The following is a 26,216-nucleotide window of genomic DNA, read 5'->3' on the forward strand; positions in this document are numbered from 1 at the left end:
GCCTCTTGACAGTGGCTGGCTACAGAGTGCAAGAGGAAATGACCAACAGGGCTAGAAATCCAGACTCTCGCATGAATGTTTGCTGTGAACCAGCCCCACTTCCATTCACAGAAAATCATTAGAATTAGCTACATGACTACAGGATCCCCTTTTGGCTTATTTCGAACATACTTGGGAAAAGTCAACAAGCTAGATCTCCTTGGTGAATGATGATAAAGGTACGTAGCCTGAAAAATGAACATCAAAAACAATCTGAAGTGGAAGACGTGAACAGACATTGCACAAGAAATGCAAATAGTGCTGAAGTATATGCAAAGATGCTCAACATCACTCAGAAGAGAAATGTACACAGCATGACCTCTTTTCCAGTAGGAAATAGACAAAGATGCCCAAGGCAGACAACGCACTGTCCTGAGGAGGCCCTGAGGAAGCACGCACGTACCCTGACTAGGCAACTTCACTGACTGATCAAAGTTAGAAACTACCATGTAGCCTTTGACCCAGAAATTCCATTTCTAGGGATTTACAATACAGATACATCTGTCCCACACAAACCGACCAATGCACAAGGCTTGTCTGTATATACTGTTTTCATGGCAAAAGACTGGACACACTGGAATCTACAAAAATGGTACTGATGAACCCATCTGCAGGGCAGGAATAGAGATGCAGATGTAGAGAACGGATCTGTGGACACAGCACGGAAGGAGAAGTTGGGACCAACTAAGAGAGTGGCACTGACATACATACGCTACCATGTGTGAAATAGCTGGCTGGTGGGAAGCTGCTGCATAACACAGGAAACTGCTGCTCTGTGGCAACCTGGAGGGGTGGGATGGCGTGAGGGTGGGGTGGGTAGGAAGGAGGCTCAAGAGGGAGGGGTTATATGCCTTCTTATGGCTGGTTCACACTGTGGTACAGCAGAAACCAACACTGCACTGTAAAACAATTATGTGTGTGCATGTGTGTGAGCTCAGTCGTACCCGACTCTTGGCGACCCTGTGGACTGTAACCCACCAGGTTCCTCAGTCCATGTAATTTCCTAGGCAAGAATACTGGAGCAGGTTGCCATTTCCTCCTCCAGGGATCTTCCCACCTCAGGGATCGAACCCATGTCTCTTGCATCTCCTGCATTGGCAGGCGGGTTCTTTACTGCTAGTGCCACTTGAGAATTATACTCTGATCAAAAATAAATTTTAAAAAAGACTGGACACAACCAATGTGACCAGTAGGGAAGAATGAAATAAATTATGATATGCTATACTATAGAACATTATGCAGTTGTTGAAGTACACTGTTATGAAAACATCTCCAGAATAAATTACAAAGCAGAAGAAAATAGGGTGCATGTAGGCTATACAGAAGGCCAGTGTTTCTGTAAGATGAGGGAAATATTTGTATCTGTCTGTGATAATAACAAAAAAATGCTGGGAGTGTACCATCCACACCTGGAAATGAGTATCACCATAGGAGCTGCAGAGTCTATTTCACATTTTAGGTAGCTTAGAAGTGACAGTGTTTGTATACCAATTAGGGGTCCCAGAAATCTTCTGAAGAAGTTTTTCTTCAAGATGCTTGTATTCAAATTAGCTTAAGGACCAGCTGAGGAAAAGAAGCCTCTGCTGTTTACTGTTTCAATCAACTTCTGAAGCACCCTGGGATCACAGTTAGGGCTTGCGTCTGTCCCAATGACTTTCATACTGTTTCTTTAAATGATCCATAGCTAATCAGCAATTTACCTGGTTAAAATTCAGTGGGTTTGGGAATGCTTTGAAGGGGACACTCCCTTCTTAGGTTTTCTGCCTTCAGACACCGGATGTGCAAAGGATCTAACAACAAAGGGATTTCATTAGAAAACAAGAGCAAATGGTCGATTTTTCAAGAGGAACCACGAATACATATTCTTGCGGGCTTTTGCCTGATTACATTTGTTAATAAGGAATGCCAAAACGTGCGCACCAAAAACCGTTCAAGGTCTTTTGGTAGCAAATTATACTTGTAAATTCGACGTCAATGGATCAGTGGAAGAACTCACACTCTTTGAAGATTTGAATTCATAAATGTATGAAAGAATTAAACGGTTCTTTCCCCTCGTGATACAAAGTATTAAATGGCAAGGGGGAAATGTGTTTGAAATCAACTGAGGAAATAATTCATTTCGAAAATTATTCAATAAAAATGTTAAATAGGAAAAATATGTCAGGCTACTTTTGACTGGATGAAGAAAGCAGAAATATGCAATGGACAAACTTAAAGATGATGGGCTGAGAAGTACCCCATCAACCTCCCTGTCTTGTTTAATTTTTTTGTTATTCAACTCTGGCACAGTAATCTGAACCATTCCCATAAGACAAAGAAAGGGAAACTACTTGGCCTCTTAGAGCCTTCAAGAGGGCAGTTGTGGCTCCCATCAAGGAGAAATTCATGTCTTTGAAGACTGCATCCTAGATTGTTTTGTTAATACATAAAATCCTCTCTCTTTAGCATGCAGGAGACTCATTTCAAAAGGAAAAGGCAAGTCAATGAGGATTAGTTTGGCTTCTTGGAGGTCAGAAGTAAATACACAACCGAATAAAATGATGCTGAAATAAACAAGAACATACAATTGCTCATCCACAGGGATGATGTAACGAATTCTGACATAATTTCCAAGCAGAAAAGCAAAACTAGGTCAAAGCACGTTGGCCTAACATAATAAGCATTTTTGCTCCCAGAATCTTACCATGTAGGCTGTGTCTGCAGGCATTAATGTCTTCTGTTATCAATGTTCGGGCTGTCACAAACTATTCACGTCTTATCACTCTTTGTTAGTTAAACCAAAACAATGTAGTTTACATGTGAACTGTTCAATTCTGACAGCTTAAATATTAGAAAGGGGAACTGTTCAAAATATTCAGAAAGTGTCTCTTCCAGGCTAAGAAGTATTAAGCAATAAGTATTCATTACTGAATAGTCTACTATCATGTTTTTCTCTACTCAGAAAGCCATACTTACTTCTTTCTATCAATTATTACAACTTGGTTTCCTTCTTTAGCTCACAGCCATATGCAAAGGGATGCCTCATCACTATTTCTTTAGAAATCTGCTTGAAACACTGACCGATGAAAGAAACCAAGTCACTTACCGAATAGACAATTTTTCTATTCCACTTTCCCCATAGGTTGACTGAAACAACGCACACTTTCTTCTCCCTTCTAATTGTTCCCATTTCACTTTCCTAAACTATTTCCACAAAGCTCAGCTGACTCATTTGTTAAAAAACACACACACACAGACACACACAAGGACTCATCTCACTCCTTAAACTTTCTTCTTTGGAAACATAAACCTCCCAGTTGTTCCTCTCTGACATTTTCATATGTATCAAAAATCAGAGCCAAGACTATATAGACAAAATAGCACAAAATTAAATATAAGACTACTTGGGGGACTCTGGCGGTCCAGTGGTTAAGACTCTGCACTGCCAGTGTAGGGGGCACAGGTTCGATCCCTGGTTCTAGGAACAAAGACCCCATGTGCCCTGTGGCATGGTCCAAAAAAACCCACAGAACAAGACTACTTGGATTTTTTGGATAGTATTTTCTCCTAAAAGTGATACAATCTTTGCTGATTCTTGACTCATTATAAACCATCAACCTATTAGCCAATTTGTTGGAACTTACTAGCACATTAAATTAGCACGTGATCCCTAAACATCCAAATTAGAAGGCATGTGGTACAGTCAATAGAGAATAAGATGGGGAATCTAGGAGACACCTGTTCTAAATGTAAACTTTGCTCCCTCATAGAATGTAATGCATTCCTCTGTACTAACACTTTACCCCACAAATGCTGAACTTTTAATCAGCACTTTTTGTCTGAATTCCTAACATATCTCCTATAGGAGACTTGATCCTGTGTAGACTTCTAATATTGGGTGACGTCTTTCATTTACATTTCGCCTTATCTGGCCATTCATCTAGCTACTGGGAACTCAGCAGGGCACTCCATCTGTCAAACAGCTCCTTTTCTCCTAATTGTTTAGGGAAGATCACTTCAAAATACATACAACTGAAGGCACACTTCACAACTGGATAGATAACAGATAACACAGTCTACCATATGGACCCTTTGAAAATGTATTAGTCCTGTTGTCTCCATAAACCACTCAATCTCTCAGAAATTTCTATTTCATCATTTTAACCATAACTCTCAGATAGTCTATAACACCAGAAACAGTGAAAATGCTGTGTCCAGCATATGACTTGAGCTTCACTGCAGAAAATGTGGCTGCCATATGCATGAGATAAAGTGGAAGAGTTCAGAGTCCTTCCAGAAATAGGCTCTCAGTTGCTGAGTCACCTCGGACATGCCACTCACCTGGCAAAATAAACCCACTGTACATGGAGCAAAGGCTAAAACATCAGGTTTGGCTCAATGAGTGCAAGCAGCAGATTCCATCTTTGTTTTTAGGCTTTGAGCTGTTGGAGGACATGTCCCTTTCTTAATTACTTCTGTAGCCCCATAAGACAAACTACCTGCCACACTCTGAGTTGTGGCCTCATGCAGAACACAACCGGGAGGCCTAGGTGGTTAAGCAATGGCAAACTATTTTCATTTTTCTCTAGCGGCAGTCTATTCAGTTCATGCTGTTCCCCCAACCTTTCTAATGCCCTTTCTTTCTCATACTCTGTTGATCTTAAAGAGCATTTTCCATTTTCTTTCCTGTCAAAATTCATCCAGGATGCACCTTAAAAATATTTATTTTTAAAATTTTATTTTTTATTGAAGTATAGTTGATTTACAATGTTGTGTTATTATCAGCCGTACAGCCAAATGAATCATACACACACATATGTATCACTATTTTTTTGAGGTAATGCTCAAAATCCTTCAAGCTAGGCTTCAGCAGTGCATGAACCAAGAACTTCCAGATGTACAAGCTGAATTTAGAAAAGGCAGAGGAACCAGAAATCAAATTGCTAACATCCATTGGATCATAGAAAAAGCAAGGGAATTCCAGAAAAACATCTACATCTGCTACACTGACTAAAGCCTTTGACTGTGTGGATCACAGCAAACTGTGGAACATTCTTTAAGAGATGGGAATACCAGACCACCTTACTTGCCTCCTCCTGAGAAATCTGTATGCAGGTCAAGAAACAACAGTTAGAACAGGACGTGGAACAACACACTGGTTCAAAACTGGGAAAGGAGTCCGTCAAGGCTGTATACTGTCACCCTGCTTATTTAACTTATATGCAGAGTACATCATGTGAAATGCTGGGCTGGATAAAGCACAAGCTAAAAATCAAGATTGCCTGAAGAAATATCAATAACCTCAGATATGCAGATGACACCACTCTGATAGGAGAAAGCAAAGAGGAACTAAAGAGCTTCTTGATGCGAGTGAGAGAGGAGAGTGAAAAAGCCGGCTTAACACTCAACATTTAAAAAAATAAGATCATGGCATCTGGTCCCATCACTTCATGGCAAATAGATGGGGAAACAGTGGAAACAGTGACAAATTTTATTTTCTTGGGCTCCAAAATCACTGCAGATGGTGATTGCAGCTATGAAATTAAAAGACACTTGCTCCCAGGAAGAAAAGCTATAATGAACCTAGAAAGCATATTAAAAAGCAGAGACATCACTTTGCCAACAAAGGTCCATATAGTTCAAGCTATGGTTCTTCCAGTAGTCATGTATGGATATAAGAGTTGGACCATAGAACGTTGAGTTTCAGAAAATTGATGCTTTCAAATTGTGGTGCTGGAGAAGATTCTTGAATGTCCCTTGGACTGCAAGGAGATCAAACCAGTCAATCCTAAAGGAAATCAATCCTGAATGTTCATTGAAGGGACTTAGCTGAAACTGAAGCTCCACTACTTTGCCCACCTGATGCGAAGAGCTGATTCACTGGAAAAGATTCTGATGCTGGGAAAGATTGAAGGCAGGAGGAGAAGGGGACGACAGAGGATGAGATGGTTGGATGGCATCACTGACTCGATGAATATGAGTTTGAGCAAACTCCAGGAAATGGTGAAAGACAGGGAAGCCTCGTATGCTGCAGTCTATGGGGTCACAAGGAGTCAGACATGCCTCAGTGACTAAACAACTATTTTTTTTCTGATTCTTTTCCCTTATAGGATATTACAAAATATTGAGTATAGTTCCCTGTGCTGATTATCTATTTTATATATAGTAGTGTGTATACAGTCATTCCAAACTCCTAATTCGTCCCCTCCTTTTCTCTTTTGTAACTAACTGTAAGTTTGTTTCCTATGTCTGTGGGCCTATTTTGGCTTTGTATATAATTTCATTTTTTTAAAATATTCCACAATGTAAGCAATATCATGATGCTTCTTTCTCTGTCTGGCTGACTTCATTTAATAGGACAATCCCTAGGTTCATCCATGTTGCTGCAAATGGCAAAAAATATTTATGGATTCTTATTGTGAGTCAGGCACTGTGCTTGGACTTGAGCTTTCAAGGTAATGAACAACTTACTGACCAGAGATGTATGAATACATCTATTATTACCCAAACGTTATTGACTTGAGATGTTTCAACATTCACTTACAAAACAAATCACCAGCCACAGGCATTAGCTTCTGCAAAAAATCTTCTGGTCAATAATGTGTTAACAGGTATTTTAACTCATGCTCTTGACTTACTCAGTCCCAAGACAGGCAGACAAAGGAATAACTGGAAATAAATACACCATTTCCAATACTTGTGTGGATAAGAGAAAGTTGCAGCTATATCCTTTCCATTTACTCTGATCCAAGAAGACAGTGCTCAGCGTACAAAGCCTGTACTTACAAACAACAAACCCACAAATGACATCACTCCCCTCACTTGGCCCCCTAGGTGTCACTCACAAAGACCCCAGGGAGTCCAGAAATTCAGGCAGGATGCTGAGAAAAGAACTAGTGAAGAAGTCTGACCATGGGCACACACACCAGCAAGTCCTGTCTGCCCAAGGCATGACCCTGCCCACAAATATTGTCCCTGAAAGGGCATTTGTGATTTCTGCAGCTCCAGGCTCTAGTGCCTGCTGTGTCCCCAATTAAAGATTTGTCCAGAAAAAAAAAAAAAAAAGATTCATCCTGGGGGTTAAAGGGCAAAGAGTCATGAGCTTTAGCACATTCACCTCGCTTTTATCCCAACATCTGGTCAAGACCATTGTCTAGAGGAAACAAGAGTGTGGTTTGGAGGTGGGGGAGGGGAGGGAGGGAAGAAGAAGCAATGATGGAAGCTCGGTTGATTGGGTTTTAGGATATGTCTAGGAGAGATATCCCAGTGCGACCCAGAGGATACTAGAAACGTGGAAAAAGGTGAAAACTAGTGCAAACTTTACCTACCTCAGGTATTTTAAGACTGGCCTATTACCGAAAGTATACAACCCTTTCTCTATGTTCCATCCTGTACAACGTGGAGGCGTGCCCTCAAAATGCAGAACTTCATCTGTCATTAATCAGACTGGTTACTTTTTAAAATATTATTTTATTCCCAATTAGGCACCATTTCTCACTGGAAAGTGTTCTGGGTTTCAAACAACAAACTCTGAGAACATCACGCATTCCTAGATTTGGGGGACCACCACCTTTATGAGTTATTTTTCCCTATTGAGAAAAATGAATTAAATGACTGTTTACTAATTAGCATACATTTATTTAAACTAAAAATTCATACATTCCCACAAATGGATATGTGGGTAAAAATTAAATCTCACAATTACAAATCCTTTCTCAAGCTTTCTCAGTTCAGTAAAGTTTTGGCTACCACCAATTTATTCAGTGAATTCTTAATCATATAATTATAGTTATTAATGAGCAGGCATTTTACCAATGCATAACTTACACTGTGCTATTGGTATAATAAAGTAGACATAAAATTAAAAGTTCTTTGAGCTCAGGGCCTGTATCAAAATCATGTCTGCAACCCAAAAGTGGCTTGGCCTATAATAATCATTTATTGTTGTTGTCATCGGTGTTTAGTCACTAAGTTGTATCTGACTGTTTCTCAACCCCATGGACTATAGCCCACCAGGCCCCTGTGTCCATAGGATTTTCTGGGCAAGAATACTGGAGTGGTTTGCCATGCCCTCCTCCAGGGGATCTTTCTGACCCAGGGATGGAACCCAAGTCTCCTGCATTGGCAGGTGGATTCTTTACTGCTGAGTCTCCAGGGAATCAGGGTAGTTTTACTGAATGAACTATGAATATACTAATTCTGTAAGCACTCAGTAAATGTCTTTGAATAATATAAGAAATGAAGGAGAATCTGTATATTATTTCTCCTTTCTGTACTATTTCGTCATAAATAGTGGAGAAGGAAATGGCAACCCACTCCAGGAATCTTGTCTGGGAAATCCCATGGACAGAGAAGCCTGGTGGGCTACAGTCCATGGGGTTGCAAAAGAGTCGAAGACAACTTAGCAATTAAACAACATCATAAATATTTGACTACATATAAAAATCTACTGCTAATGATCAGCACCTCTTCCTTTTTGTTGTTGTTGTTGCTCTTTTTACCGAGAACTTCTCTTTTATAGCACAAAGCACGTAAGTTATTAAGGTTTTGTGGTTTTTCTTTGTTTTACAGCCAAGTCCTCCCTTAGCATTATTTTTTTTTCTGTGCCTCAAATTTTCTGACCTCTTTAACATCACATGACCTTCCGTAGGCATTAACTTTCCTGCTCATGTCAATGAAATATCTTTCCCTGGAGGGAAGAAAGTTCACATGGATCTGGAAGAGTCCCTAATATTTTGTCCTTCCATTTAAAGGAATTTCTATGCCACTTCATAAAACAAGGCAAACAATCTTCTACAACAAAACCTCGGGAATGAGTTTCATGTGAAATAAAAGGAGTTGATAATGAGCCAAAAAGCATTGTGTTGATAAACTGTTCTGTATCTTAATGGAGATTAGATTCCTATTTGACCTGGCTTTTGGAGCCCTTTCTTTAATCATGGTGTATTTGATATTCTCTTCCTTGAATGAACTCAGTTTCATCTGTGGCTTTGGTCACAAGATTAAAGAATTGCTAACTAACTGTTCCAAAAAAGCTGAACAATTCTCTCTGACTGATCCCAGTTCCCAGCAGCGGTGTCCAGTGCCTGGCCTTCCACCATAGACACTTCAAGCCTGACCTCTGCAGGTGGATTACTGAAATGCACACTGCCCAATCAGCTTTGGATATTTCTTTTTAAAATTCCACCAAGCTCTGAAAATTCATACTATGTACAACAGGAAAACTGATATAATACTTTGGACTTCCCTTTCATTTTATTAGTAGCTTTTTGAAAGTAGCAACCACTTGATAAAAAAGTATTTACGTCGGCAACATACGCTGGTTGCAGTTAGCCAGTCATTCTTTTTGCCTATTGAGAAAAATCTAAATGGTTTGGATGAACTGTGATCCCTAAATCACGCAGGTTTAAAAAAAAATGCCCTGATCGGTCCCACCTTTTTCTAATCAAACAAATTACTCTTTGTCCAGTGACCAAATCCCCCTCTTTCACCAATGCACAGCCCAGGTTGCCATGGCTACCCTGAATGTCTATTTACCACACAAGGGATCAAAGCCAGGAGACATCCACATACACACTTAGCCTTAAAACTTGCTGGAATGTCTGAGGATAACATGCAAGTATCAATTAAAGGATTTGCTCACAGCCTATGCAGTCCCTAGTCAAGCAAACTACAAGCACAGGTCCTAACAAATGGCAAGGAAAAGCCAACTCGAAAAAACTATTTCAACACGACCAATAAAGATCTTTAATCTGACAACAAGCCACAATTATAAAATTCCCTGCCAAGGAGAGATAGTAGGGAATAAATGAAAATTCTAAGGTGTGTTGAAGATACTGGACCTCCAAACCATGTGCAAAAACTTAAAAACCCTACAGTATCTGGTGATAGGACCATGTCTCAGATACAGACTTTAAATTCTGGTTAGTTTCAGTATCTGTCTAGGTGATGTCATAAAAACTGCCTGATCGCAACGTTGGGACAAATGAGAACAGAAATGCCTTTTACACTTTTATAGACTTGACTTTCAAATGAAGAAAACCATAAAACGTACTTGGGACAATATATGCTGGTCATAGAATAAGAAAAGGGAAGCTGTAAGAGAGTTGCCTTTAGTCCCTCCACTAACTGGCCATTCTGAGCCTGTGCAAGCTGTCTTTCCGGCTGGGTAGCATTCATCTCAGGCTTGTACCTACTTTGCCTTGTATCTCTCTACTTCACCTTTCTCTGCCTTCACCTCACCATTTTTTTCAATGAGGATCAAATTGCCATCTCATTCTCTCCTGGGGATATGGCAGAGAATAAATAGATCGTGTTTGTAAAGGACTCTCTAATCCTCAAAGGAAAGACTAATACAAAGACATTCTTTATTAAACCAGATGTCCTTGGGCATTTTAATTCGAATTTGAAGAATGCAAAACTGATCAAACTGAGTCACAACTTCCTTGTAATAGCACTATCCCAGCCATGCAAGAATTTAGCAGCTGCTTAAAGCGCTGGTTAATACCTCATTCTTTCCCTTCATGCTACAGGCAACTGCAATGATTTCAGGTCATCAGAAATAGAGTGAGCACCCTCTTTTCTTGGAGTATTTCCTAGAATCATCACGTATTAAAGACCCAAAATACATCTGGTAGGCAATGTTGTCTGAAGAACCTGATTTTTTCCCCCTAGCTCGGGAGACAATTATTTGGTCTTCTCATTTGCAGGGACAATGGGTGGTGTGCCATTTGAGGAGGGCATCTGCAGTTGTGGGAATGCCACAGGCAAACCTGTTGTTTTTGGCTGGGCTGCTTGAACAGGTGGCCGTGCCTTTCTTTTTGCCTGGGAACACAGCAAATTCCTGCTCAAGGAAGTTTCAGAAGTTTCCCATTTATGATCAGTGGGGAGAGAAAGGTTGGCACACACTTTAAAATGACTTCCTGATAAAGGCAAATCAGGTTCACCCTTTTCTTTTGGCCCAACTCAGCGTAACTTTAGGAATCCTCAAAGAACACTATCCCTCTGCACCAGTTCTTCTTCCTCCCACCTGGCAAAAGGCAAAACCCCTCTGAATCTCATGGCCAGTCAGGCAGCTTTCTAATTCTGCTGGCCATTTATGGCTAACCACTGTGGCTAGTCAAGGGCGGGGGTCTCTTGGCTGCCACGCCATTGTTCAGAGTATGTGCAGCCCTGGGGATGGATCACTCCTCGGGGAAGAGATTGGATTTCATTCCTGAGCTGGTGACACATGGGTCTCTTTGATAGTTAACCCTGCAAGCCCAGCTGGAGCTGCCGGGCTGAGATGACAAATTCATGGGTGGGTGCGAGTCACCCTCACCTGGACGAGTTTTCCCCGAAGAGAAACTCGTATCAAGTTGGGCTTAATCCAAGCCAGTAACTCCACCATCTCATTCCCCTCCACATTCCTGTTGCAGAACAATGTGTCAGATTCCCGAGTCGCTGAAACTGCCTAGATTCTTCCAAAGAGTCCTGACTCCACGCCCCCCACTTACTTCCCTGTCTGTCATCCCACCCCTAGTCCACCCTCTTTTCAAGTACCAAACAGGCCAAAAAAATTACTGGACATACAGTTATAGGGTGAAAAGCTGCTCATTCATTAAATGACTGAGTTACTCCATGTGTACCCTTAAAACTTCATGACTGGGCTGAAGTCCAATTTATGCGAATGCCACAAGGAGCAAGGCATGGGAAAACCTGTGCCAAGCTTCGGACAGCATGCCTCTGGCATCCACAGGGAGTGCCTCCATTCCAGAGGAATTGTGTGGGAACAGGGATTCTGAAAAGTGAGCTCAGATACCAAGAGGACAGGTGGCTCTGCAACGGATCAAATGACTTCTTTGTTCCAGACCAGGACCTTTGTCAAAAATGTTTTGTGTTCCTTTTTCCTTTGGCTAAATCCTTTCCATTTAGGCTTCTTGCTTCTTTCCCTCATCCTATGAGGACTGCTCAACAGAAAAAGAAGGGGGGTCAAACTGTGAGTTTGCAGAACTTGAAACTGATCAACAGCCCCAGTCTCCAGGAAGAGGAAGAGCAGTTCACTGAAAACACACAAGTGTTTGCGAGTGTAAGCCTACTTTTCTGCACTCCCTGCCACTTGCCAAGCAAGCACACTTACTTAGTGAGCAGGCAAGGAGGCAAGAAGGCAGAGGGTCTTTTAGAAACCGGATCGTACAGAGGGGGCTCTGCTTCACTGCCCTAGACTACAGGAAAGGGAAAGTTCTAACCCCCTCGCTCCAGCCCCAAAACAGAAAGTTTGCTCCTTATGCAACTCACTTACCCCAAAGCGCACAGGGTGGGGAATGCCCAACCCACTTAGAAGAAAGTGCAGAGTTTTCCTGGTGGTCACATGGATGCTAACTTTTCCCACCCACATTTACTTAGAGCTGGCAAAGTCAATATCACTCCTCTCGGAGTTTTCTGCCCTTGCCAGCCTACTACATGTTTTTCCAGTTTCTCTGCCCCTTATAGGAGCACGGATCTTGATACTGAAATATTGACATAAGATTCTTCTATAACTTTGGTTGTTATAAATCACACCCTTTTCTTGGCTTTGTACACTCACTTTTTGCTTTTCTTACAGGCAGAGCTATAAACCTCGACTTAGGCTGATAAGAAATTTTATCATCATGCCCCGCGGCCACGGAAGAAGCTGCTGGTTTAGAATTCTTTTCAAAGACTCCTGGAAGTAATCCCCGAGCCCTTTCTCAGCTCGCTACTCTCAGGGCTGTCCTCTCCTGTCCAGAAGCAATAACAGTTTCAAAACTGCTAGAACAGAAAACGCAATTTTCCTGGAAGGGCTGTCTGCTCATTTCGGGCTGGTGCCACCTTCGCAGCCATAAACACAGTAAGTGCTCAGGATGGGAAGCCCAAACGAGATAAGAGGCCCCCTTCAATTCTTTTTCAGGATATTCCGTTGTCTTTATTCTCACCCAAAGCACAGGAAAGAGCCTCAGAGCTTCAGATAGATCTCGAACAATACCTTCCAGCCACCGCAAACTAGAAGTGATTTACATGTTCTACGAACCGCGTTTAAGCCTTTTACAATGACTGCCTGACATCGCCAATCCCCATTAGAGGCAGAAGTGGGGGGAACCTCAGGAGATCTGCTTCATGGGTTACTTTAGGAAAAGGCAGCCCCGTTCTTCCGCCAAATGGAACCATTCGGCCAGGCATCTGCTCATCCGGCCAGCCCTCCAGAGTCACATCCCAGGGGTCCCACGCTGCGCCCTCCCTCTCCTCCCGCCCCTGCAGCCCCCGGAGCTCACCTGCCTCATGTTTAGAGTTCCATCACCCATCCAGCAGGGAGCGAGCCGCCTGGAAGCCCACGCCGCGGTCTTCCGAGGGGAAACACCAAAGCCAGCAGAAGCCCGCAAGACAAAAGCAACTCAGCGAGTTCGCCAGGCAGCTGAGAACACGTTTTCTTCCCCTTTTTCCTTTGATCTGTTGCTACACGCACTCTGCCCAAGACAACGTCAAGTTTCTCAAGCTTCGCTTCCCAGCCTATGAAAAGTCGGGCGCAGGGAAGCGGGGACCGCCTGGCTCTTATTTCAAATTGGGTCTCAGAGACGTCGTAGGTGGCTGGCGGGGGCCCCGGAGGAGCCTCGCCAATCAGGAGAAGGGGGTGGGCCCTGGGAGCCGGAGGGGCTGCCTCCGCGAGGATTAGAGAGCTTTCAGGATTTCAATGACTGGAAGCAGCTGGAAACAGCCTCCCCAGCTCCCGGAGTAAAAGATGCGTTCTATTCTTATCTCACAGCTCCGGCTCGCCTCAAAGCTTAACTAGCTTAAGGCCTGGCCTTTTAAGAGCTCCCTAAAAGCACGCAAGCATTTGAGAGGGACAAAACGACTGTAAGCAGAAAAGTGCCACACGCAGGACCCAGGCGGATTTCGAAAAGGGTATCTCGCACCGAACACTGGGGAGGAAACCTAATTGTTACTCAGAACACCTGAACCGAAACCAGCACTCGGGGTGGGGGGGGGGGGGTGGATGTCATCCACCTCGCTTCCATATAGATGAACTTTGCATCTAAGAGACAGATCTTAATGGGAACCGGCACGCAAGTCTGCTGAAACATGGGAAATTAACAAGAATCTTTACCCAATAAGGGCCCAAGGCACAATTTTAAATAAAACTGTTATTAGAAAAATAGGCACTGAGGTTTGGTTAAGAAGAAAAAAAAATTAAAGACTTGTGTCTACCTTTCACTCAAGTTCACCCTGGTGAACTTATTCAAAGAGACAAGCTGGACAGGATCTCAGTAAGAAAGCTGACTTCTTACACACTTAAACCCTGAAGTTTTAAGTTTGTAATTTAAACTTAAATTCTTTGAAAAAGAATATCCAAAGTTTGCTTTCTGTATTTTCTATAAACAGGAACGCTTTTCAATTCTTAAGCAATATGGTCTCAACGTCACTCTGTTTTTTGGATGGAAAAAAAAAAATAACCAGCACAAGCTGAGCAACGCTTTTTCCCAAAGAAGTAGCAAAAATTTTGTGAGAATAATTCAATAAAGAAAAAAATTTTTGGTATCAGAGGGGAGAAAAAAAAGAAAAAGCTTAGCAAATCAATGAATGAGCAGCTTCCAGCGTATCATCTGTATGGATTCAGCAGATGTCTGCTCTGCCCAGTTCCAAGAAAACTTGGCGGCCCCATATCTGGACATGGAGGTCCATAACCCCATTCCAGCCCCCCACCTTAGCAAGGTAAGGAACCACCCAGTGACACAACCTGACTTCAGTCCTCTTCATGTATTTACTACAGGGCCTAGACCAGGGTTTCTGAGCCTCAACCCTATTGACATTTGGGGTCAGATCATTCTCCGCTGGGGGGGGGGGGGCGCTGTGCTGTGCACTGGGGGATGTCCAGCAGTGTCTCTAGCCTCAGGCCACCAGATACAAGGAACCCTTCCACAGTCATGACAATCAGTAATGTCTCCAGACAACACCAAGGGAGAAATCATGCCCAATGGAGAATCACTGATGGACTGCCTTTGAAATACTCATTTTCAAAAACAAAACAAAACAAAAATACTGGTTCTCCAACTTAACTGTCCAAGGAAACTTCTGGGGACACTGTGAAAAAATGCCAGTCCTGGGCCTGTGACTCCAAGGGAATTTGATCAATAGGTTTGAGGAGAAGCCTGGGAATCTGCATCTTATTCAAGTGCAGAGGGCTCTGATTCACTTCAAAAAAATACTGTACCTGTTCCTGCCCTAGGTATACCCTGAGCCCCAGGACACAGGAAATTACCCAGGGCTGCTGCCTTGAAATATCACCAGAGTGAAGTCCCAAGGCATATCTTTTTATCACCTTCAACAGAAGCTTCTCACGATTGCATTTGCCTTATGCTGTCATCACCTCTGAGGAAAATATGAGTTTGGATTTCCACTCACAGGCTCTGTGCCCTGTCAAAGTTTCATCCATCTTTCCTCTCCTTTGGCCCATTCCTACTGCATCCTACAAGGTCAGAATATCACCACTATTTTGTGGCTTCCCCAAATGTCCCAAGACAAAGTAATCCCTTCTTTTCACTCTGTAGTTTATAGACATTCAGTGGTGTGTTGGTAAATGTTTGACAACCAGCTCTTTAAAAAAAAAAAAAAGGCAAGATTTGTCGTCATTGTTGTTGTTTACTCGCTTAGTGTGCCCGGCTCTTTGCAACCCCATGGACTGTAGCCGACCAGGCTCCTCTGTCCATGGGATACTCCAGGCAAGAATAGTAGAGTGGGTTGCCATTTCCTTCTCTAGGGATCTTCCCAACCCAGGGATTGAACCCACGTCCCCTTCCTTGCAGGCATATTCTTTACCGTCTGAGCCATCAAACAGAGTAAGCCAGGAACAGGCTTATACCCAGATTTTTTTTTTTTTCTTTAAAATCCTGAAGTCATGGTACACATATGTCATGATCTAAAATTTAGCTTTGAAATGAGATAGCCTATATTTTCACAAGTTAGAGTTTATAATTATGTTGCATTTTTACTCTATGGGACAGCACCATTTTTCACCTTGTCTGAATCCTTTGCCAATTTTCATAGTGTAAATATTCCCTCCTTTTCCACAGTAAGGACCCTAAACACAGAGGTACACTGAGCCAGGAGACGGTAAGCACCAGCTTGAGCAAACCATGCTACATCTCTGCTGTTTTACTTCCATGTGGCACTGTAATCATATCTTCTTCAGTCTGTCTCTTCTAGAAACTAGAGAACTCTCAAGAACAAGAATGATGTCCGATTCATCTTTGTAACCCCAGATACTTTCACTGTACCGATGCACCAGCAGCACAGGAGGAAGTCAACAAACAAAACGTGTGTGGAAAGGGAATGAAACGCTTTCCTGAGCTATGGACATCAATGGGACTGCAGCCACTGCCACATTACTAAAGGGAAAAGAATCGCTTGACAAATTACACTATTACAGTTACCTTTTTTTTTTTTTAACCATAATTCAAACTCTGTCCTGTACTTATGAAAACAATAAGCATAATATCATCTTTTTAATTTTTTTTTGGTCATACCATGTGGCTTGTGGTACCTTCTTCCCTCTCCAGGGATTGAACTTGCGGCCATGGCAGTGAAAGCACTGAGTCCTAACCACTGGACCACCAGGGAGTCCCCATAATACCATCTTTATTCTAATACGCCCATGTCCAACCAAAGTCAGAGTGCAAGAGAAGAGATGAGCATCCTAAAACAGAATCTTAGCTTCATGGACATATTTGTGAGACAGTCTATTTTCTACATTTTTATATGAAGCCATCACACACTTCTGCATCTACATAAAAAACATCAGCTCTAGATTCAAGGTCTCTGGGAGAAATGTGTACGATAATCTCTGGGAGGTATACGAAAGGGCAGTTTCAACAGAGACTCAGACACAGAGAACCGACTTAGGGACACAGTGGCGGGGGGTGGGGGGGGAGGCATTGCAAGAGTAGCATTGAAATATATACGTGAACATATGTGAAACAGACAGCTGATGGGAAGTTACTGTATAACACAGGGAGCTCAACCCAGTGCTCTGTGACAACCTAGTGGGGTCGGATGGGATGGGAGTGGGGAAGGAGGTTCAAGAGGGATGGGACATATGTATACCTATGGCTGACTCATGGTGATGTATGGCAGAAACCAAGACTACACTGTAAAGCAATTAAAAACACAAACCAAAAAAAAGGGCACTTCCATCAGTAAGACATACCATGATGGGTTGCTAGTTCTCTCTTCCATCTTCTCATTATGCAGAAGGACAGGAATGCCTACAGGGGTGTTATTAACAAACACTTCTTGTGAGTATCTACTCTGAGCCAAGCATTTTGCCAAGCACTTTACAAATATGCACCAATTCATCTGCGCCAAAATATAAGAACAGACAGGATCGTTGAGGCAAAGTTAAAAAACCAAAGGTCTGATCATGACCAATCGCTACAGCAATTAAACTTAAGTGTTTGAAGTGAGAATTACTTTGCTTTTTTAAAAAAGTTTTTTTTTTTAATTTCTTTTTTATGTTTTGCCCACATGGCACAGCATGAGAAATCTTAGTTCCCCAACCAGGGATCAAGCCTGCACCCCATGCATTAGAAGCGCAGAGTCTTAACCACTGGACCACCAGGGAAGTCCCTGCTTTGTGTTATAAAATATGCTATCTCCAGAAATCATCCCTAAAAATCTTAAGTAAAGGGAACAATGTAAATAAATGAAGTCTACTTTTTCATTTACCAATAAACAGACCTCTTCAACATTTCAGATCCAATAAACGGCACTTTAGGGGTCATCCATTAAGTGAGCATTAGATCCACATACTGGAAACAGCATAAGCAAGTAAATTGGAGCAAAGAAAGAAACGTGCTTCACTAAAGGTTCAGATGTTCTGTTCTTGGTCTGTGATTAACAGCATTTACAAACATCAGCTGAAGGGATGAGGTAGTCTTAGCAGATCTTTCTTAAGACAGCAGCGGAGGTGGTAATCCTGTGTAGTTTAGTGCAGGTTTGGTCATATAAACAGACCTCTACAGCAAACATAATATGGATTCCTGGGTCAGTGATCCTGGACAGGCCCTACTAGACATGGATGGACACTGGGGTGGCACCCGAGAGGACAATTAGCAGTAATGGTGCCACCTCTTTCAGTGTTCTGTTACGCAAAAGGATATGGGAATATGCGTATGTAAAAAATGGTTGACTATTGTATTGAAATATGTATCAGGACACATCAAAAGTCAATAAAAACCAAGCTGAAGGTGACTAATTCAGTCACCTGAGAAATGCCTGGTGCAAGGGCACAGTCTTGAGGGCCTATGGAAAGACTTTATTCTCCCTCAGAAGTTCCAGAAATCCAGTTGTATACTTATGGCGGCCATGGAAAAGTTGAAGTGATTAGCGAAGGCAGTTTACATGGACAGTGACACGAGTCCCTACTTAGAAAAAGAAATTAAAAATAAGAAAAGAAAACCCTGCCTATAGTTCTTCTAGGATGTCATAAAAAAGAAACAAGTTGCTACTCACTGAGTACAAGTATTCATTAAGTTAGTTTCTGTCACTTGATTAATGAGAGCAACATGACGTACCACAAGCATGGGTTCACTTCAGTTCAGTCGCCCAGTCGTGTCCGATTCTTTGCAACCCCATTAATCGCAGCATGCCAGGCCTCCCTGTCCATCACCAACTCCTGGAGTTTACTCAAACTCACACCCATCAAATAGTGATGCCATCCAGCCATCTCATCCTCTGTCGTCCCCTTCTCCTCCTGCCCTCAATCCCTCCCAGCATCAGTCTTTTCCAATGAGACAACTCTTCACATGAGGTGGCCGAATTATTGGAGTTTCAGCTTCAGCATCATTCCTTCCAAAGAAATCCCAGGACTGATCTGCTTCAGAATGGACTGGTTGGATCTCCTTGCAGTCCAAGGGACTCTCAAGAGTCTTCTCCAACACCACAGTTCAAAACCATCAATTCTTCGGTGCTCAGCCTTCTTCACAGTCCAACTCTCACATCTATACATGACCACTGGAAAAACCATAGCCTTGACTAAATGGACCTTTCTTGGCAAAGTAATGTCTCTGCTTTTGAATATGCTATCTAGGTTGGTCATAACTTTCCTTCCAAGGAGGAAGCGTCTTTTAATTTCATGGCTGCAGTCACCATCTGCAGTGATTTTGGAGCCCAAAAATATAAAGTCTGACACTGTTTCCACTGTTTCCCCATCTATTTCCCATGAAGTGATGGGACCAGATACCATGATCTTCGTTTTCTGAATGTTGAGCTTTAAGCCAACTTTTTCGCTCTCCTCTTTCACTTTCATCAAGAGGCTTTTTAGCTCCTCTTCACTTTCTGCCATAAGGGTGGTGTCATCTGCATATCTGAAGTTATTGATATTTCTCCTGGCAATCTTGTTCCAGCTTGTGCTTCTTCTAGCCCAGCGTTTCTCATGATGTACTCTGCATATAAGTTCAATAAGCAGGGTGACAATATACAGCCTTGATGTACTCCTTTTCCTATTTGGAGCCAGTCTGCTGTTCCATGTCCAGTTCTAACTGTTGCTTCCTGACCTGCATATAGGTTTCTCAAGAGGCAGGTCAGGTGGTCTGGAATTCCCATCTCTTTCAGAATTTTCCACAGTTTCTTGTGATCCACACAGTCAAAGGCTTTGGCATAGTCAATCAAGCAGAAATACATGTTTTTCTGGAACTCTCTTGCTTTTCCATGATCCAGCGGATGTTGGCAATTTGATCTCTGGTTCCTCTGCCTTTTCTAAAACCAGCTTGGACATCTGGAAGTTCACAGTTCACGTATTGCTGAAGCCTGGCTTGGAGAATTTTGAGCATTACTTTACTAGCATGTGAGATGAGTGCAATTGTGCAGTAGTTTGAGCATTCTTTGGCATTGCCTTTCTTTGGGATTGGAATGAAAACTGACCTTTTCCAGTCCTGTGGCCATTGCTGAGTTTTCCAAATTTGCTGGCATGTTGAGTGCAGCACTTTCACAGCATCATCTTTCAGGATTTGAAATAGCTCACCTGGAATTCCATCACCTCCACTAGCTTTGTTCGTAGTGATGCTTTCTAAGGCCCACTTGACTTCATATTCCAGGATGTCTGGCTCTAGGTGAGTGATCACACCATTGTGATTATCTTGGTCATGAAGATCTTTTTTGTACAGTTCTGTGTATTCTTGCCACCTCTTCTTAATATCTACTGCTTCTGTTAGGTCCATATCATTTCTGTCCTTTATTGTGCCCATCTTTGCATGAAATGTTCCCTTGGTATCTCTAATTTTCTTGAAGAGATCTCTAGTCTTTCCCATTCTGTTGTTTTCCTCTATTTCTTTGCATTGATCGCTGAGGAAGGCTTTCTTACAAGCATGGGTTACAAATATAATTTGGAATCCATTCTTGGAGTTGACCTCCCTGGTGGCTCAGATGGTAAATAATCTGCTTGCAATGCAGGAGACTTGGGTTCGATTCCTGGGTTGGGAAGATCCCCTGAAGAAGGAAATGGCAACCCACTCCAGTATTTGTGCCTGGAGAATCCCATGGGCAGAGGAGCCCAGTGGGCTAAAGTTATGGGGTTGCGAAGAGTTGGACATGACTAAGCGACAAAGCATGTGGCCACAGAACTGGCTAATAGGTGTCAGGTAAACCAAATGACATCTTTGAGCCCAGGGTTTTTCAGGACAGTTGGGCAAATTATGGACTGAATATTCATGTCCCTCTATAAATTCATATGTTGAAATCCTAATCTTAGAGGAGCCCTCATGCATGGGATTTGTGCCCTTATTAAAAAGATCCCAAAGAGCTCTCTTGCCCCATCCACCATGTGAGGACGCAGAAGACGGCCATCTGGAGCAGGAAGTAGGCTTCTCTGACCCCAGAATCTGTCAGAATGTTGAACTTGGAACCCCTCGCCTCTGGAACTGTGAGAAATATATTTCTGTTGTTTATAAACCACCAACTCTATGGTACTTTCTTACAGCAGTTCAAATGGACTAAGACAAATGAAAACATACATGGGAAAGTTTTTTGCAACTATTGCTTACAGCATGAATTTGGACGACAGGCTGAAAAGAAAGGGAGAAATCTGTGGATACAGAACAGAATAAGACACCATGAGGAAATTTTTAGGAGAATGTATCCTAAAGGTTAGACTTTCAGACAGTCACCAGTCAAGGTTTTAATAACTTGAGCTTTTGATATTTCATCACTTGAAAATTAACAAGTTAAAGCAATCCATGTTATCTTAAAATTTAAGTATAACTTACCATTTAATCATTTTATGCTTTTAGAGGTGAACTATTTTGACACTGTTTAGTTTTTGTTGATTAAATAAGACTGATCCTTCATTATCTTCCTCTTAGTGATCTGATAAAGATTTATGGATGAATGTAGCAATGGTTTTTGTGTAATCCTCCCACTGTCAAAAATTCTCTACACTCCCAACTGAACCTTCTGCCTCATGTCAACATCATAATATCTTCTCAAGAGTAATTCTTCAATTTCTCAATCATCTACTTTTTTTAAACTATAATCTTACATTTAAACTTGTAAGAGAAAAATTATTGTAATAGCATAGTTTTGACTTGTCTTATTAACCCCTTTTCTAGTTACTGATGTCATTGAGGCCTTAATCAGAGTTCTCCAGTGAATCAGAACCAATGGGATATTTAATATATATATTAAAATGTATTACAAGTACTAGACTTACATGATTGTGAGTACTTGTAAGTCTGACATTCATAGAGTACGTGGACAGGAGCTCAATTTACAGTTTTCAGGCAAAATTTCTTCTTCTCAGGGAAACCTCAGTTTTGCTCTTATGGCCTTCAACTGATTGGATGAAGCCCAGCAACACTATCAAAGATAATCTCCTTTACTTAAAGTCAACCAATTATACACGTTACCTAAGTCTACAAAATACCTTCATAGCAACACCAAGATTCATATCACTGAATAACTGTACTATAGCCTAGCCAAGGGACTGTTGTATATCCCTTCTAACAACTAGTACAGAGGATAGGATCAATTAGCCAATAAAAAATGTTCTTGGGATTGCTGCTAATAATAGTAATAATAATTTTAAACTCCAGGTTTGATGCATGAGACAGGGTGCTCAGGGCTGGAGCAGTAGGATGACCCTGAGGGATGGGATGGGGAGGGAGGTAGGAGGGGGTTCCAGGATGGGAAATACATGTACACCCATGGCTGATTCGTGTCAATGTTTTGCAAAAACCACTACAATATTGTAAAGTAATTAGCCTCCAATTAAAATAAATAAATTAATTTTAAAAATAAATAAAACCACTAATATAGAAGGCCCTCTTCTTTCTAAATAATTAAACTTTGCTAATACATTTATTATACATGTATCAACTATAACAGTAGAAAGTAGGAGCTATAAAATTTTGCAACAAAATGATTTGCAACTGATGACTGTATACCAAGTTATACTATTCATCAAATGTCAGGATAGAATGCAATTATTTTCATAGAAAGACTCAACATTTTTGCATCCCATGTATTCTTTCATTGGAATCTACTCCAAGATACGTTTTCACACAAGGAGGGAAATAACCAAGAAAAATAAGACAATAGGACTCAGGACAGAGAAATCAACAAAGACAAGAAAGTCTAGGACAGATGCAGCAGTCTTAGAAAAGCTGTAAGCCAGGAGGGGCTTCCCTGGCGGCTGGGGGCCCCGTGGCTAAGATTCAGCACTCCCAATGCAGGGGGCCCGGGTTCTATTTCTAGTCAAGGAGCTAAACCTTGCATGTTGCAACTAAGAGTTCACTTGCCACAAGTAAAGATCCTGCATGCCAAAACAAAGATGAAGATCCTGTTGTATATCATTCTAACGACTAGTACAGAGGATAGGATCAATTAGTCAATAAAAATGTTCTCAGAATTGTGCTACAACTAAGACTGGAGTGTGTGCATGTGTGTGTGGGGGGGTGGTCAGTTGCAAAGTCATGTCGGACTCTTTATGACCCCATGGACTGTAGCCCTCCAAGCTTCCCTGTTTATGGGATTCTCCAGGCAAGAATACTGGAGTGGGTAGCCATTTCCTCCTCCAGGGAATCTTCCCAACCCAGGGATCAAACCTGGAAGGCAGATTCTTTACCACTGAACCACCTAGGAAGACCTGGTGGAGCCAAAGAAAACAAACATTTAAAAATAGATAAGTAAATAAACTGTAGTAGGAGGATGGAAGACTCTTGGAGGTAGGTTACCAGGGAAGAAAATGACACTGATAGATCACATTGAAGATCAACAGGTATCTATAAATCTAAGCCAAAGGTGAGGCCATTATTAACTCTAGGATAAACGAAAGAATGCACAAGAAAGGAAGCACAGCATTACATGTGGCAGGGACTGCTGCTGCTGCTGCTGCTGCTGCTGCTAAGTCGCTTCAGTCGTGTCCGACTCAGTGTGACCCCATAGACGGCAGCCCACCAGGCTCCCCTGTCCCTGGGATTCTCCAGGCAAGAACACTGGAGTGGGTTGCCATTTCCTTCTCCAGTGCATGAAAGTGAAAAGTGAAAGTGTCCCCCCTCAGTCGTGTCTGACTCTTCGCGACCCATGGACTGCAGCCTACCAGACTCCTCCATCCATGAGATTTCCCAGGCAAGAGTACTGGAGTGGGGTGCCATTGCCTTCTCTAGTGGCAGAGACTACTGGTAATCAATCCAATATTCATCTTCTCCTTGTTTCTTTCCAACAGAACTTCAGTGTATTTGGGCCAGAAATGTGTTCAGCTGAAGAACATTTCCCAGCTTCCCTTGCAGTATGAGTGGTCATGTAAAACTTTTAGGGCCTATGGAATTTTAATAGAAGCAGCTGTGTAAGACATCTGGGAAAATTCCTTAAAGGAAACACACACTGTATGCCCTTTGCCCTTCCAAGACTTCCTCACCAGGAATAGGACTGCAATGCTTGACATAGGGGGACCATTCTGTAAACATGAGGATGCAATAGATGGGAAACCTGGAAAACAGGAAAGATAGAAAGATCTTGGATTGCTGATTCCATCTTGGAGTCTCCTAATGAGCCCTGAACTTCATGTTCTGTGAGAAAAATAAACTGAGAATTTGTTTGAGCCAATGTTTTGGAATTTGTGTTACTAGATGAACACAACTTCCTAACCAAAATGATTATATTAGGAGGGATTGGGGTGGGGATGTATAAGAGAGGTAATTCACTTTTGATGTATGTAGGATGTTAATGTCTAAAAGTCATAAACCAAGAAATAGTAAAAGCACATAATGGAAAATATGAAAGTACATACTGAGGAAATTTACAAATTGAAAGTGATTACTCCTAGAAAGGAGTGGGATGGGGTAGGAATTGCTATTTTTCATTTAAAGTTTTTAATATATTTATACTTTGAATATGTCTTACTTTAATAAAAATTAAAACTAATTAAAAATAAAAAGATACTCACTGGTTATTAACTCAATTTCTTGTCCTCAAATTCACTTCCTGTAAACTAACAATATTTTATGATTATCTAGCCCATAGTTGAGGAGAAGGCAATGGCACCCCATTCCAGTACTCTGGCCTGGAAAATCCCATGGACGGAGGAGCCTGGTAGGCTGCAGTCCATGGGGTTGCTAAGAGTCAGGCATGACTGAGCGTCTTCACTTTCACTTTTCACTTTCACGCATTGGAGAAGGAAATGGCAACCCACTCCAGTGTTCTTGCCTGGAGAATTCCAGGGACGGAGGAGCCTGGTGGGCTGCCGTCTACGGAGTCGTACAGAGTCGGACACAACTGAAGTGACTTAGCAGCAGCAGCCCGTAGTTGACCAGTCAGAGTAAAGCTTTAGAGAAGTTACACACCGTCTGGCCAATTCTGAACCCCAAGTGCAATGTCTTCATATGATGTGCATAAGATCTGATTGCCATTTCCTCTTTCTCCCACCACAGATTTAATGTGCTCAGAGTTTATGACTGATTTGTCACGTGTAGCAAGAATCATATATATTAGCCCTAATCTGAACTGTTTTCAACTAACATTCTTCTTGAGCTCCAGGAATGAAGATTCTACAACTCAGATGCCTAAATAATTCATTTGGCTAATTAAAACCCCCATTTTCTTCTTACTCCTAATTGGCATCACTCTTGATTTAAATCCTCTTTGTGTGTGTGTGTGTGGGTTTAAGTATGGCTAGGAATATCTGGTTACTGTTCTTCCTATTGTCATCATTTTATTCCTTATTCTTTTATCTGCTACTTTTCTTATACATGAAAATGATTTCTTACTTGTATCATATATGAAAAGGATTAGTCTCTCAAACCTTTAACATCTTAATGCCAGAGGCTGATTCTTAAATTACCCTTAGAGATTAAAAATATATATATAAGCTTGTGAATCAGATCTCAGTTTGCATATGTTAGAAGCAGGCAAATCAGGCTGGTTCATCGATAATCACATGGAGAGAAGGTGAATAGAAATTTTAATCAAAAGAAGCTTTGAGCAGGATTTGCGCTCCCTGCTTGTACAAAGACAATGCATTATCCTTTAGATTGGCACTTCTCAGATGCACAGAAAGATGGCTAAAATTGCTGTATTGTTTTCTGATTGATGAAAGCCCTCTCCCACTTCACATATAATATCAACACTGGCTTTAAGATGGCTTTAAGATGATGGTAAAGATGAAAACTACTTAAGAATCATGGTCTACATATCTCTTTCCTTTGCTAGACACAGATCGGAATATCTTTATACTCTATTTTAATAGCCAAAGAAATAATATTTGCCCTTATTTCTTTATAACTAGACGGCTTATCATGAGGTTTTTCCTCTGCTGGAAACCACTTATGAAAAGTCACACATACTAAGATAGCCTTTCCTATACTCCTCCTTTGATGTAAGATAAACATATTGAGTTGTAGCAAGAAAAAAAAAATTGAGTATCAGTGCCTTAGCTTTTTCCATATTTATTAGAGTTCTAAATGTTCAAGAAACTGCATTCAAATGGGGCTTCACTATATTTCTCCTTTAACTTATTAATTTACAAAAAGAAGGACTTATACTGCCTATTTTGTAAACAGTGTTGTTATTTGAAATCATTTTAATGGGAGTGACTTAAATAACATCATACAATGAACAAGATAGCTATACTCCTGTTTGTAGTATTATCTATGTTGTATCAAAAAGACTTACTGATATTTCTCCTAAACTGTCTCTATGAGGGGAAAAATCATTTTGTTATG

At 41.6% G+C, this 26,216-nt stretch overlaps 1 protein-coding gene across 3 annotated transcripts in view; it reads right to left on the reverse strand.

Annotated features, from left to right (window-relative positions):
* The window catches only part of MID1 (midline 1), a 413,412-nt gene that overhangs the window by 184,511 nt on the left and 202,685 nt on the right, over window positions 1-26,216 (reverse strand). The window contains exon 1 of one of the 3 annotated variants that reach the window (XM_070289737.1): window positions 13,287-13,788. The exons of 1 other annotated variant lie outside the window; for it this stretch is intronic. The gene's annotated coding sequence lies outside the window, so the exon portion shown is untranslated. Of the gene's footprint in view, window positions 1-13,286; window positions 13,789-26,216 lie in introns of those variants that run through there. One more of the 3 variants, XM_070289740.1, reaches the window with a different exon arrangement.

Source organism: Ovis canadensis, chromosome X (genome assembly GCF_042477335.2).
Source record: "Ovis canadensis isolate MfBH-ARS-UI-01 breed Bighorn chromosome X, ARS-UI_OviCan_v2, whole genome shotgun sequence".
In the NCBI taxonomy this organism is placed as follows: Eukaryota; Metazoa; Chordata; class Mammalia; order Artiodactyla; family Bovidae; genus Ovis; species Ovis canadensis.